Source organism: Lepeophtheirus salmonis, chromosome 1 (genome assembly GCF_016086655.4).
Source record: "Lepeophtheirus salmonis chromosome 1, UVic_Lsal_1.4, whole genome shotgun sequence".
Classification (NCBI taxonomy): Eukaryota; Metazoa; Arthropoda; class Copepoda; order Siphonostomatoida; family Caligidae; genus Lepeophtheirus; species Lepeophtheirus salmonis.
In genome coordinates, this window is record NC_052131.2 from 764,798 (window position 1) to 779,129 (window position 14,332).

General features: G+C 28.2%; 1 protein-coding gene across 1 annotated transcript in view; it reads right to left on the reverse strand.

Annotated features, from left to right (window-relative positions):
* LOC121132310 (uncharacterized) overlaps window positions 1-11,233 on the reverse strand; it is an 81,234-nt gene extending 70,001 nt beyond the window's left edge. The window contains exon 1 of the mRNA XM_040727697.2: window positions 11,088-11,233. The gene's annotated coding sequence lies outside the window, so the exon portion shown is untranslated. The remainder of the gene's footprint in view (window positions 1-11,087) is intronic.
* Between the last annotated feature and the right edge of the window lie 3,099 nt (window positions 11,234-14,332).

Below are 14,332 nucleotides of genomic sequence, written 5' to 3' on the forward strand. Positions count from 1 at the left end.
TCAGAGCTTTCATTGAATTTAAAGTAATTAATTATTTAAATGTACTACATTTATTTAAAAATACATATATATTAAACATCAATTTTGCAATTTATTTTTGTAAAAACAAGTTATCATATCATCTTTATAAAAAAATGCAAACAATTTTTGCCTTCCCTCATAGTCTATGAAGGTATACAACTAAACACTACCTCTTCGATTATTCACAAATAAGATGCAACAGATCTTTCTCCAAGTAGAATATATTATTTAATACGTCTTTTTATTTAATTCAAGTCCAGAGTATGGCACAAAGTATCTTTATAAGTTTGCACGCGAGTTCCAGTAATTAATAAAATGATATGAAGATACTTTGAGCAAGTTTCAAATAATAGTCACATTGTTGTATAATTCCAAGCTGTTAGAAGCCATTTTTATCTATGAATAAGCGAAATTGATTTTTAAAAATAGTGGAGGGCATTCGCTCTATCACCATTTCTCCCGGTTTCTTCAGTCTATAATATTTTTAAAGATACGAAAAATGTAGAAATCCCGGCGAGTGTATTTAATTAAAAAAAAATGTTGTCAATTTGCAAAATATTCGTCTTTTTATTGATCACTCCTCCCAGTTTTGAAAAATAAAACGTAACATGAAGCAAAGAAGACTTTAGTGATATCTATCAGTATATATGTTGTTTCTTAAAATGACCACATTTTTGATTACATTATCTCGTGCAGAGTTTTTACAAACACCAAAATTACAACTTTTATGATATCTCTAGTAATTTTGTAGATTATTTGTAAAATATGCGTGACTATCGCTCCAAAATTAAATGAATTGTCATCCTTCCAGGAGCATCTGCAGGATTATATTTTGAGGTTGTATTTTTTTTTTAAATAAAATTAAAAAAATTTCTAAAATCCATATTGTTTTACAAAAATTTATAAAAAATGTTTTAAAATTAACTTTCAAATCTATAGCTATTCACAAAAAAATAATTTTTTTAGAACAAAAATTCAAACATCTAAAACTTTTCACAAAAAAAAATCAAATATTAAATTTCTTGGACAAAAATTTAAAAAATTAAATTTTTTTTAGCAAACATTTCACAAATTAATTTTTTGGACGAAAATTTCAAAAATCTACAGTTGTGCGCAAAACATTAAATTTTTGGGGGAAAAAATTGAGAAATTAAATTTCAAATATTAAATTTTTAGGATTTTTTTTTTTTTGTAAATTTGTATATTTTTTTAGGGGGCTACATCCCCCTCCGGCCCACCCATTGTGGACACCACTGCCTTATTTCTTATTAGAGTAGTAATTGACACATTGATTGAAAATATATGTAAATCTTTTTCTTTGCTTTGAAAAAGGGTACAAAATACATCTTTATAAGGAATGACTTCTCATATCATTTCCTTTATTGTATCATGCAACCTTTCCTCAGAAAATAACAAATATAAAATACCTAAAATCAGTTGATAAATGATAGCCAATTCTCCCAACTATGGAATGATTGTTGATAATTATTTATAGCTAAATAATAACGGATGCTAATTCAATCAATCAATGATCAAAATACTGATTAAGAGAATAGAAGCATAAAAATCGACAGTTGATAATGAAATACATTGTAAATATTTGTGTTAGCAAGGTAACCCTCTGTTCTCACTTTGTTTTCGTAGACATACGATCAATTGCATTAAATAAAAGGTTTTTTAAGTTGAAAAATTACTCTTTTTTCAAACCTCTAAACATACATTGTGTTGTGTCTTGAGATACGAATTTTGTCCGTATCCAGGATCAAGCTTGGATCTGAAATCTTTTTTTTTTAAAGGAAATTAATTATTTCAATGTAATTAAATCTTAAATTAAACATGTAATACAATCGTTTATCAACTTATGGCAAGGAAAGAGTACACCCTATAAATATTGCAATGATCAACGCTAGGATATAGCTTTGAAATATATGCCAAGCTTTTGAAAAAGGAGTTTATTAATATCTACCTTCTAGTGTAAGAACGCTGAGTAAAAAAACTTCTAATTATATCCTAGCAAAGGAATTTTGAACATAAAAAACTAAAACAATAAACAAATTATTTATTTAAAACAAATAAAATTCAACTAATGGCTTAAAATTGCAAGGTTATAGCTGTAAAAATGCCAACGACAGTTTAGCTGAACAAGAAGGATATTATACTACCTAGAACTCAAAATGCATTATTAAGTTATTTCTTTCAATTAAAATAATTTTCCCGAATAATTGTTTGGATAAAGATACGGTGGTGGTTTTTAGAGGGAAGGGGTGGAGACAAGCACTTTGCCTCAAGACTCTATACTAATTAATATTTGGACACTAAAATGGTAATATTTAAATGATTTGATTGATGATTTCGCTAAAAATAAATTTTAAAGATAATATATTTAACTATTTTGATGCTTATTCAATTTCTAAAAAAAATGTGTACATCAGGAATTAGGAATGCAAAAAAATAGATATAATGACTTAAATTACGCTATATATATGCATTAAGATAAGCATGATATATTTGTGTGTGTAAATAACATGTAGTATGTACAAAAATAAAATCATTTGAATAGGATTAGAAACATCATATTTGTTTAAATGCATAAGATTGAATACTTATTAGTTATTCAGTTGTTTTATTTGAGTAATAGATCCAACTTTTTTCATAAATTTTATGCACTCACGAGTACAATTTGTGTTTAGATACATTTTTCGTTCCTAATTCTTTGGAAATCAACACATTCAATGATATCCATGATAAGTAATGGATCGTTTTTTTTTTATTTAAAAAAATTAAATACTAAAATTTTTGCAAAAAATAATTCTTCAGATTAAAATTTGTAATAAAAATAATGAAAAAGACCAATCGTTTCTTAAATTTGCATATTGGGGTTTTAGAAATTTTAAAACACAATATACCCAGTCCCAATCTTACTTTTATATATTATTGTACACATAAAAGGAAAATTGACTCATATGGGAAAATGAAAAATACTGTCCTATTCCAGATATTTGGAGTTCCATAACTAAGTCATGGAATTCTAGATACCTGGAAAATCACGTAGTCTTTTTATTCCCACATAAGGGGAATATGAAAGGAGAGATCTGTTGAAAGAATGTTTTAACTTAATTTTTTATTCCATTCATTAAAACGGTGGAAAACTGAAAAAGAAACACAGGCTAAGCTGCATTTGTGATTAATTGTTGTGTGTAGAATTCCACGGCTGGAGTAAAGAATACATTGAACATGAAATCTCCCCCCCCCACCCCCATTAGTTGATTAATATAATGGCTATCTTTGAGAGTAGACTAGTTATAAAATGAAAGGCAGAATTGCATTAAAGCAATCGTGTAACAAGTGCGTATAGAATAAACAAATTATTTTTGTGGTAGATACATTTGATTTTATGTCATCAGAATGATCATTATTAATAATAAAAAAAAATATTTTAATTTCTAAAGAAATTCATTTGACGATTGATTTAATTCAATTGTTTATTGCATTTCACAACTATTCTATAAATGGGGGAAAATTGTCTTTAGTTGGTCTACATGTTCCATGTAAAGAGTATTACATTACTAAGGCGAGGCAAAACAAATTCTTCAATGATGGTGGATAATGCTAAATCTTTTTTGGTACTGTGCTTGAGCTTAATCAACTCATATGTGTAATTTCATTGATATTAGGGATGTATTGGTACTTAATTAGGCCTTAATATTGCAGTCCCGTCTAGTTCAGGGGAATTCCGGTCCAGTTTAGTCTCAGTCTGGTCCGGTTCAATCTTGCATATCAGTCCTAAAACTTATAAGGTTTAGTCGGTGATGAAGACACGCAAGAATATATCTTCTCCTTCCTCGTACTAGTATTGACAGTCTGAAGGACCGACGGTCTTACGGACTGTTCTAAAAGACTAATAGGACCAGGTCTAAAACTGGACTAGAAAGAATAACTAAAAAACTACCAAAAAATTAATTAGTATATGCTTATAAATATTTACTTTGAATATGAAGCTGATGAGATTTTAGAAAAAAGTGAACAAAAAACTATCAAAATCCAATATTTAGATTAAAATACCATAATTATAAAATATTAAATCCAATTTTCCGTAATTTATTATTAAATACCTAAAAATTGATTAGAGTTTCAAAAAGTGTCAATAAATATTCACATTTTTTGAAACTCATTATGTATACACTATTTAAGGGGTAGATCTAAAAATTTCAACCTAATAATTGGATATATTCCAAACCCAAATATGTGATTTTTAACATTTTGTAACATTCTCCAAAATTTCATTGGGTTTTTGCTTGCAGTAAATATATTTTAAAGAAATTGCATTTGTATCTCCATTATAATTATAAACAGTAACAAAAAAAGTGTAAGCTTATTCCAACAAAGTTGAGGGATCAGCTTTAGTCTAGTGTACACAATGTACAGGATTTTAGAAAATACACTGAATCTTGAGTGTTATAAATGTAGGCCCATCCGATACAGATACTTACTGAATTTATACACAATGTTACTTTTTTGAGGTACTATAAATTTGCATAATGTTGCATATGTAGATTTCTTTTTTGTTGTTACTATAGTAAGCAGAATAATAAAGTTATTGCAAAGATGAATCTAAACCATCAAAGTTTTGTCAAACTCGACGACCTAAACATATATTTTTCTCTAAATGGCTAAAATACAACGAGAATTTTTTATTTTACTTTACAGCAATAAAACATCTAATTCAATTGAATCTATAAGAATTGAAGGCTTTGGAATAAATAAAAAAAAATTATTTTTTAGGGACATTAAATAGTTTTTGGATTCGTAAGTTATGGTGCATAAATTTTTGATAGATTTATGCCTAATTTTGTAACAGCTTCTTTTAATGATATTTATTTAATGAACTGTAATAATGAATAGGATATGAGCAAACTGAAGAAATATATTATCCGCAAGGTGATTTGACAGTCTGTATCTTGTTGTTTAAAAAAATGGCAACTGTTGAGTACAATTTTCACTGCGCCTTCTATGTCACTCGCATATACCCCCCTGTTTTATACGAAATCATACTATCAGTAAGGGAATTGTATCATCTTCCCGCAAGATGTCGCCACACTCTCTCGCTTTCTTAACAAAATAATATAAGTAAAAAATGCTGAAGCCCCATTGATGATGTTGCTCACAAATTCTACTATCCATTAAAATCAACTTAGCTATTGTGTAAGCCTATGCGAAACAGATTGCTTCATGCAACACCCCATTAAGTGTAGGAATGAAGATAATAGTTAGTAAATGAGGCTCAAGGGCGTCCGCTGAAGGAGGGTTGGAGGGGCCGTAGCCCCTCCTAAATTAAATAGTTTGTTATTCTTACTAGAAAATATAATATTTGATATTTAATTAAAGTTTTCAAGTTTTTTACAAAAAATTTATTGTCCGTGAATAGATATAGACTTTGGAAATTTTTCTCCGAAAAATTTAATATTTTAAATAGTTTTTTTATAAATATAATTATTGAAAGTTAATTTTATTAATTTTTTGAGAATAGCTTGGATTTTCAATTAAAATTTAATTTTCAATTTTTTTATTTTCAGAAAAATTTAATTTTTCAAATTCTAATCCAAAAATTGTTATTTTTGGATTTTTTTCTCTAAAGAAACTCCAAAAAACAAGAACTTCCTCCAAAATATAATTCTGTGAACGTTCCTGAGGCAGGGTCCGTTATACCATGAATGGGGCTTGGATTAATTATAAATTTGAAAAGGGCTCAATTCTTTTTGAAATTTAGTTGTTGTTTTTTTGCAAATAAAGTTTGATTTTTTTTTTAATCATTCTTGGGAACCACTGCTACTGCCTATGGCTTGCCCTGAAAATCAATTGAAAAATTGTTGAATATTATAGTCAAAAGTTTACTTCATAGTTTGTAAATTACCTTCCGTACCAAGTTGAACGAAGATTCTGTTCTTGCTTCTATTTGTTTGTTTTACGGTAAAAGTTACAGATCTATTTTGATCAAACTTGGACGTAAATTATGTATGGACATAGTACGAATGCATTAAATATTTAAAGATCAAGATAACTCAAAACGTACAAAATGCATAATCAACAATAACATTGGAACTAATTCAGATACATAATTCAATTTGATTTTAATGGGAGGTTTTGCAAACTACCGAGTTGCCATTTTAAAGGATTTCTTGTATTGACTTATTTCATTGTACTTGTCAAGAAATACAGATGCAATAATTGAAAATGCAAAAATACTTGGAAAAAACTTTTATTCTACAAAGATATAAATTGAATTAGTCTCTTAGAAATACATATATTTGATTAAATACTAATACTCGTATGTTAATAAAAACTTTGATAATTCGCTAATATTTTTTATGAATATATTATTTAATCAATACAGTCATAAATATTTGTATTATATAATATATCTCTCATTAATCTAAGACATTTGTCATGTTGTCAGTGATGGAGGAGTATATAGGCTAAAAGAAAAACTGTCAATTTATACGAAAATTTTACAATAAATATATAGTCAAATTTCATACAATTTAAAAAAACAATTTTTTCAAAGAAGTAAAATATATAAGCCAGAAGATAATCTTTAAATCTTGACATGCAACACTTCAATTCATAATTATTTTTTACAAAATATACTTTGGATATTAGTAGAAAGGCCTCACTAATATTAAGTAGTGTAACTATATTTGGATTAATTGTAGGAAATTACAATATTAATTATTCACGAAATTCATTTGTTTTATACAACATTTTCCTTTGATGTGGACTTGATGGAGTATGTTATTGTAAAATATATTTAGTACAAATACAAAAACTATAACTGCGTATTGATCAAAACATGTAAAGTATATGAAAAAAAACACAATTTAATTTACTTTTCAAATTTTGCATAAGTTGGTAGCAAAATATTTTGAAAATAAAAATTTACTATCATTTTAAATCATCAAAATTCATCTGAAAAGTCATATTCGAATTTGAGTCGTACTTACGTTTATGTTTGTTTAATAACTAATTTCTTTAAATGGCTACTTTAGAGTTGAATTGGACTCGAATGGACAAAAGTTAGGACTCAAATTAATCATAGGTACAAATCGTTAGCTGGCGTTGACATATTTGTTCTGTATATTTCTTTTTAAATTCATTTCACATTTTTTTTTCAAACAACAAAAAAAAACACTTTCACTTAAAGATAAGCTAAAAATTCTCAAGGATATGTCCGGAATAGGATTTAATCAAATATTGTTTGCCTCAAAATGTGGAACTTTAAAATTAATTATGTATGTAAGTATGTAATGTACTCGAATGTAAAAAAAATCCGTATATAGTCACTTTTTCATCTCAAAAATATCAGTTTTCTTAATCCTCATTCGACTATAAGTATATATTTGGATTTCTCATTTTGTTTGGAAATATTCTTTAGAATATGTTCTTATAATACATTTTTAAGTTACGGAGTACTGAAATTATTGGGATCCTCTTAGTAAAAAATAAATACATTTAAATTCAATTAATGTTTTTATATTTAAAAAAAAAAAGTGTTATTCTACCCAAAATATATTCCCAATTCTCATGTTTTTATTTTCACTAATAGTAAGGGTTTGTTTTTTTAGACCTTTTTGGAATTCCCTGACCCGATCCGATCCGCAACAAAATATAACTAAATATTATATAAACTTGTATGTATATATTTTAACTTTATATTGTCACTCAAATAGTATCAATGTATTAACATTAAAAGTATTAAAAATAAATAAAATCAGATAAATTATTTACGAACAATAAAACGACTTAAAAACTATAACAGCCACTCGATAGATCAATAGATTGATTTATGTATCTAAACTTGTTCAAAAGTTATGGTAGATTATACATTTTTTATGTTACATATTATTTGACCTTGACCTTAACCTCTCAAGAATTAATAGGCTATTAATCTGACTATATAGAATCTTCGTACCAAGTTTGATCAATATGGATATGTAACATTTGCCATAATCCTGGTGACTAACAAATAGAGACAAAAACATACAACTTCCTTGCTGGAGGTAAACACCCCAAAACCCAAGTTAATTAAAATGTATTAATAATTGTAAACATATTTTTAAAATATATGCACCAATTTTCTCTTTCTTTCGATTGGTTGTATTCTACCACTTCAAGCTGGTTTTGTTAACTTGTTGAATTTTGATATGAAGACAAATAAATCCTCTCTATCTAATGGCTTTTCAATGTGTAGCCCTAATTCTGCTACCAGTGTATCATATATTGGCCGTAGTATTTTACATTCATATAACTGATATTATGTTAATAATTAAATGGGAACTTTTCCCGTGAGTGTAAAGCCCCCCCAAGTAATCCCGGGAGCCCGGGAGAGAACTCCTGGTATTTATATACTACTGTATGTCTATGACATTTATCTCTAAACTCAATCAAGTACTACTTACAACTGTCAATATTTATGAATGTATTTTCCGTTGTATTTATTTATGTGTACACATGTGTATAAATATATACCTATTGGCTTTCTAAATTGTTACTCCCTTTGTTAAAAAAAGGAAGGGAGGATACAGGACTTACATGTTGTGTTTATTAGTGTTAACACTCAGTCCAGGAATGAATTTTAATTTTTCAATTCGGTCTTCAGTTATTTTTTCCAAACTGATTTAAAAAGATATTTAGGCCCCTACCGTAGAGCAAAGTTTAATTAATCATTTTCAAATCGTGGACCGATTTTTTCTGTCTTAATATAATAAGTGTAATTAAAAAAATCCATTATTTTCTCACTAGATGGCTTTTGTAATCTGTTGTGTTATGAAAGTCCTTATTTATTCGGCCAAGTACATTCCAGTTTTAGGATCGGTCCTATCAATCCTTGGGACTGGTCCTTAAGACTGTCGTTCCTTTGAACTATCATTATTGTAACTCATTCAAAAAGATATGCAGTTGAATGACGTCATCAAGGATAGAACTATATTAGTTTTTCAAAAATATATGCAGGACTGAGTTGGACGAGGCTAAGAACTAAATAAGGACGGAAGAAAACACTAAATCTGAATTTGGCGTTGTATAAGTGCGATCAGTTTACGCGGGATGGCGTTTTAAGGATAAGATTTTGTAGGAAAAAAACAGTTTTGTGCTTGTTTTACGCAGTATTGTTTTCAGTGGTCGTCAAAAATGTAGATCAATACAGAGGAAATACGCCATTTTTTACAGTTTTTCTATGATAAAGGCGAAAACACAAGCCAGGCGGCTGAAAATGTGAATAGTGTTTATTTGCTTGATATTGCAATCATTTGCCATTTTGGGGTAATTTAGATGTAAAAGATGCACCCCGTTCTAGAAGGGAAATAGGCGAAAAAGTTGAGAAAACAATGGAAATTACCGACTCCAACAGTCGTGTAAGCACTGTTTTGATTGCCAAGGAGATTAATGGAAAAACAAATATTATTATTAAAAAACCATTAAAAATAATTATTTTCTTTTTACTATAACATAAATGAAGCATTTTTTTCGGGCTCTCTCTCAAAAATTAAGCTTTATATGACGGTACTATAGGTATATGTTCACGATTTCGTAATATGCAGAACGTTATCAACAATTCATGAATAGAATCAGACTTGATCAAATTTTAAATGAGACCGATCCAGACTGATTTGATTTTAAGGCCAATCCAAACCCGATTTTTCTTTTAGTTGAGAACAAACCAAACTTCTTTGAAGGAATGTGTTGAACCCACTAAAAATCCTGATGGTCTCAGAACAGTATATGATTATCAGACCAAACCCCAACAACACTAGTGTTTATATCATGGCATTATATGTCAACCATCATTTTTTATCATAAAGACAATGGATAGAAATTGCTTATTTTTATCTGTATGTGTATTAAAATTATTTTGCTTTCATTAAATAAATAACTTTTGACACATGCTACGTCCTTTTTCGTATTTTTTTTCGTAAAACAAAAGAAAATTTGGAATATCACAATATATTTGATTTAAAAAATAAAGTTGTTAAAATAGCTTAACTCTATTGTTTTTTCGTTTCTCTTGTTAAAATGTCAACTTTTAAAATAAATTCATCTATAATTTTTCGATTGTGAATTGTAACATTTAGATATTAACTTAAGTACAGTGGTCAAAATGATCATTTAGCAAATGTGATCATTAAGAATTATAATCTTTTTGCAATGAATATAATTTCATAATTGTTTTTTTTTTTTTTTTCTTTTTTTTTTCTAGTTATTTTTTTGAAAATGTGTATCCTTTGATTTGTTGAACCTATAATAATTTAATTTTCATATCTTTAAATCTAATTTTATTGGAAATGAAAATAAACTTTTTTTACGATTATTTTGTCCCAATGGAACAAGAAACATAGTTTTTGTACCAAATATTAAAAGAAATTACGCCTTATTTTTGGTTGTGTCTGAGCTTTCTATATATGTGACAATATAAAATTGTTTAAATATTATAAATGAAATAGCAGTCAATTTTGCTTAAAGAGATCCAATCAGCCATGACGCCATAATTTACAAAGTTACATATGAAATAAAACTTTAAAAAATACGTTAAATTAATAAAGTGGCTACAATAAGAAATTTATAATAGAAATTGTTAATTGAATTTTTGACATGAATTTATTAAGTACTGAGCACAAAAATCATACACGAAAATGGCGTTCGAAATTTGTCGAATATAGTGGGGTTTTTTTTAACCAATGTTGCAATGGATTAAAAATACAAAAGAATTGTATTTAAAATTCCATAGTTTTAAAGGTTTTTGTATTTTAAATTATAGGTTAAGGCTTCTCTTCATAATATTTCGTACTGATTGATGAGATGATGTACATACAGGATGTTATATATTCGTCAAAGTAAAAAAATATATACTTTTTTAATAAAATAAAAAAAACTAAAGTATTGGCTTGATAAGACAATAATTTTAAATGATTTTTGTATTCAAAATTATAAGTAACTATTTGTACAATTAAAATGTTTTTATAAAATAAATGCCATTCAAGGATCCATTACAAATTTTCAGTGAGACTTTATCCTACCTGTATCCACTCAGTGCGTTGAATCATTGACCAAATATGAAAGTTTCGGTATAAGTATGTAGAGATGAAGATATAAATATGAAAAAATTTCTCTCCGCTTTTGAAAGTTCCGCTCGAATATCTATTCACTATATGAAAGGGACTTTTTCTTTTTATTCTCCGTAAACTTTGACAAAGTTTTTTGTTTTTTTTTTCGTTTCGATCGGTTGTATCTACTATGTACATACAACTTTGTGAGCGCTCGTAAAACATCGCTTACTACATACTTACACAAGCAAGCTTGAAGTATATATATATATATGGTTGCATGTGTATACACGCCCTTATCTCATTATTCTTGCTTCTTTTTATTTTGATTATCTGTAACTGGGATAGAAAGTTCTTCTTCCAAAAGGCATAAATAAGTCTAGATCAAATCTAAATATGGTTGGAAATTCTGGAACTTTTTTTTCTAATAAATGTGTTCGGGATGTCACAATATCAATAGTTTCGTATCGGTTCCATTGCATACAATATCGTATTAATATTACTCCATCGGACTTAGGAATGGTCTTTGAAGTGTATATACATAATGTAAATTTGCTTTTCTAAGGGCGGTCAAACGAAAATATTAAGGTCAAAAGAATCTTTTCAACGAAGTCCATTGATCTATCTTGCTTCAAAATTCATATTGGCAAATGGATACTTCTTCGAATAATACATTAGAATACAAAAAAAAAATCATTACACTTCCATTTATACACACTTACAGGAGTGCCCATGTGGGATTTTTGTTGAGGTCAGGAGGTGTTATGGCTAATTTGATGACATTAGTCTTTATAAAAGTTAATTTTCATTCCTGTTATTGTTAATAAAGACTCATTTGCTTGTGGAGTGAATGCTTGGCAGTTTGGGGGTTTCCTTCATTTGTGGGCAACAATAATATAGCTAGTAAAATTTATAAAAGAAAAACTGGAAAATAAACGAAAAATCTTCATAATGTATCTTTATTTGGATATAAAAATTGTCAAATGGGGAAGCCTTTAAAAGGATTCCAAGAATAAACAAATTAATAGATCTATGATATATTATTGTTTAAAATATTTTGTCAATTCGTATTTGAATTCCTCATAAAAAAAGTCTGGTAAATGCTCACGCTACTTTATTAGCGCAACGAATGTACAAGTTTTAAATTTGATGGGTTTTTTTAGGAATATTTTTTTAAAGTATTAACAGCAGCAACAAATTGATATTCTACAGGTTGCCATTGAACAACAAAACACACACACGAAATGTACTCTCACCCTTCCCTTTGTTCGTGTGGTTATAGAGCTTTGTCTGTACATATAAAGAGTGGCTTTCTCCCAACTTTCCAAAAGCTATTTCTCTTTTCCCTGCGCCTTCTTTATATTTCAGCAGTGCCATGATAATAAAAGTAAGTGCTCTTCTCTCTGTGTACTCAAATAATTAATTATTCAATTTTGTTAAAACGGAAAAATAACATATTTGCGCTTCTAATTAATGACAAGGCTAATTAAATATGTATTGAAATATCTTTTACCTTTAGTATTCGTTTTTGGAGGCTTTCTTATATGTTATGTTACAATCTTTTCAATTATTTGGGGATTTGTTTCATACAAAGTACATATGTGGTAAGTTAGTACAAAAAAATTCTAAAAACAAAAATCAAGAAAATGTCAAATATATTTTTACCAACATAAAATCAATCAATTTTATTGTTTTTCCTACAATAACTTGCCGTGTTTCCAAACAATTAATCAGAATAATTTATCTGTAGAAATTGACGATAATTAATTGAGGAAATTCTTGTTTTTTCTTTAACTAGATCTTTATTTATTCACACATACACAAACACACTCAAAAATTAAAATATGTACACATTTGTAAAATGAACAGAAGAAAATTTGTGTTTAGAATAAAACATAAATAAACATCATATCTTAAAATTAATTTTCTCTATAGACCTCTAATATCTAACAGATATAACTATTATACAAAAAAACAACCTTAAAAACACCTCAAGAGAAATCAGAAAACATAGTATTATAAAATGATAGTTTAACGACGTCAATGTGAGACAAAAATAAAACCAATTTCTTAGCCTGCAATGTTCTTACTTTGTCTGTTGTTCATATTGATGATGGTTCTTAAAGTCTTTTTATATCTTATTGAAGAAGATGAGTAATATTTTATAAGATCTGAAGCTTTATTCCAAAAAATACCATCTAGATGGGGAATCTTTAAAGAAAAGTTGCACATCTAACAGCAGTATAAATTAAAATAGCTCCGACATCCATCCCATCAATCATTTTATCCTCCGTAATACTCTATGCTATAAAAGATTTAAAGTTTCCAAAAGCAGACCTGATGGTTTCTTCTTCTTCCGACCGACACGACTAGGAGTAGGAATACTTAGCAGAAAAAGATCCTTTGCCAAATTTGGTTCAAAATCTCTTATGAAGCTATGGTTAAGTAAAATAAAACCCCGGACTACAGTCAACCCAGGGCAGTCAAAAAAGGCGTGTATAACATTATTATATATTCGATCACAGTCTTTGCACGGTAGTAAGAATTTTATTATGCCAGCAGATATCTGAAACTAGGATGTAAACTTTTCCCCCCCATCATTAATACTCCTCAAAGAGCTCATAATTATTTTATCCCACAAACGAGTCCAAAGCTTTATTATATCTCCTGGAGGTTTGTTTCGCATCCAACGATTAAGTAATTCTAAAGTCAAATTTTAGACACTACGGCAACAAAGGAAGGTGCGAGCTCGAAAATCTACACAGGTGGAAGATAAATCTTCCAGTATTGAAGAAAGAGTTACTATGAAGGTAATGGAGTGTTAGAAAGCTATCCTGAATGGCAATATTTTCCAACAATATTACATCACCCAAATTCTTTTTTTAAAAAAGGTTTCTTAATAGAGTGTTGGTTAATAATGTCGAAAGTACTGTTAAAGTCAAAAGAAAGTATTTAGTCGACATTATTCTAGGAGCAGCTGCCTATTCACTAGAGAAATTAATAATTACATCATTTGATAGATCTGAACCGAATAATAACAATTTATAAACAGGAGACACATTCATACCATTCCTCTATTCTAAATTTCATTCAGCCACAATGTTCGTAAAAATAAATTGGGGAGACGCGATATCTCGTCTTAATAAGAAATATGATATAATAATGTAAAATATGGATTATTTCAGGAAGCTTAGACTGGGCTTAGAGTACTCAGAAAA